Genomic DNA, 1,677 nt, shown 5'->3' with positions numbered 1-1,677 from the left:
TACTTTTGTAAACGTAGGTTTTTCATATCATTTTGTATTTTATGATATTGGTAGGGTGAATTGATGACTAGTTCTAAGCACGAACAGCTGTCAATGTAATGGAGTGATGTTACGCATTTCCAGGTGTGAGGCATGTATTGGAGTTGCACTGGTATTTTTTTTTGGCAAAAAAAAAAAAAAAGCCATGTATGCTAGAAACTGATTTGTTCTTGTTTGGATTACACAAACTAAGTGATTTACAGTATTGTATGAAGTTTATTATAGCCACTGTTACTTTGTTTTGAATTTTCTGAAACTGTTTTATAGAAGATGATGTTTTGTTTTGATGTTGGTGAGTGGTGGATGACACACGGGCCTTGCACCAGTGAAATAAAAGCTGTTAACATCTTTATGAATGCTTGTGGTAGTCATGATTTACATACTCATCCATTTTATTTCGCAAGGTTAGCTTTCCATTTGTATGTCAATGTACCTGGAATCATAGTAACAGTGAAGCTGGAAGGGACTTCTGGAGATTTCTGGTCCAGACTCTTGCTTAGCAGGGCTCACTTCAGTGTCAGATCTGGTTGCTCAGGGCCAGTCAGGTTTCAAGGATCTCTGTGAATGGAGGTTCCTTAACATCCCTGGGCAACCTCTTCCAGGGCTTAACTACCGTTTTATGGGTACATGTTCTTGTTGTGGACACAGCATTTATTCTTCTACATTTTAAATCTAAATAGGGTAGGAAATCCTCCTTATTTTGTCTGTACTGATATTTATCTGATCTCTGGCAGCAGAAGTTTTGTAACAGTTTGTGTAGCCCAGTAAGAATTTTGCAAGCCACATGAATTTGGTTTCAACTGGCATAGAGGGATTGAGACCAAGCAATTATTTGTTCAGCATAAATTAGAAAAACAAAATGGGACTCCAAGACTCATGTCTGGTTCTGAGTGCTTTTGAACTTAAAGCTCGGCTCTCAGGAGAAACATGTTGAAGCTTACTTTTCTCAGTCCTCTTACTAAGAAAGAAATTAGTAATTTAATGTAACATGTACTATTTTGGCTTGTTCCAGTGTTACATCAGCTTGTCTATGTTTAATTCTATGTTTCAAGTTTGTCACTGCAGTGGTGGCTGCTTGGGTTTTTGGCCTGTACAGCAGAATCCAGATCCATGGGCACAGCGTGGCTGGAGTCAGGCTTCGGAGGAAGATTTACACGATTAGTGCACTGAGTAAGCGTGGGCTGAAACACTGGCACGCTCGTGTAGTGCTGCAAAATAGGGAATGCTGGGCACATGGCATAGTTACACGTGGCCTGCAACCAGTTTTAGCCAGGTATTGAGATATCTTAGAGTTACCAAGAGGTGGCATTTTTGCTTCATGCTTCTGACATAGGGCACCTTTTTTTTGGGGAGGAAAACTTCTTTCAAAAAGCAAGCGAGACTCTCTTTGAAAACAAATGAGGAAATGTGCTCGTGTTCACTCTTTGTTTAAAAAAAAAAAAATCAGTAGTAAGAAAACTAATACAGGATGTTCAAATGTCCTGCAGCTGAGTTCCCCTGTTCTTTCAGCTTTTTGGAAGACCTATCACAGCGCAGACCATGTGAGTTTAAAACTGTTATTGGGCAGAAAAAAAATTCAAGATGAGATGTGTCAGAGGACAAATGCTAATGTAGGTTGTTAGTCCCTTTTCTTCTGTC

Source organism: Nyctibius grandis, chromosome 7 (assembly GCF_013368605.1).
Source record: "Nyctibius grandis isolate bNycGra1 chromosome 7, bNycGra1.pri, whole genome shotgun sequence".
NCBI classification, from domain to species: Eukaryota; Metazoa; Chordata; class Aves; order Nyctibiiformes; family Nyctibiidae; genus Nyctibius; species Nyctibius grandis.
The sequence above is the reverse complement of the archived record's forward strand: the minus strand, read 5'-3'. Positions refer to the sequence as shown.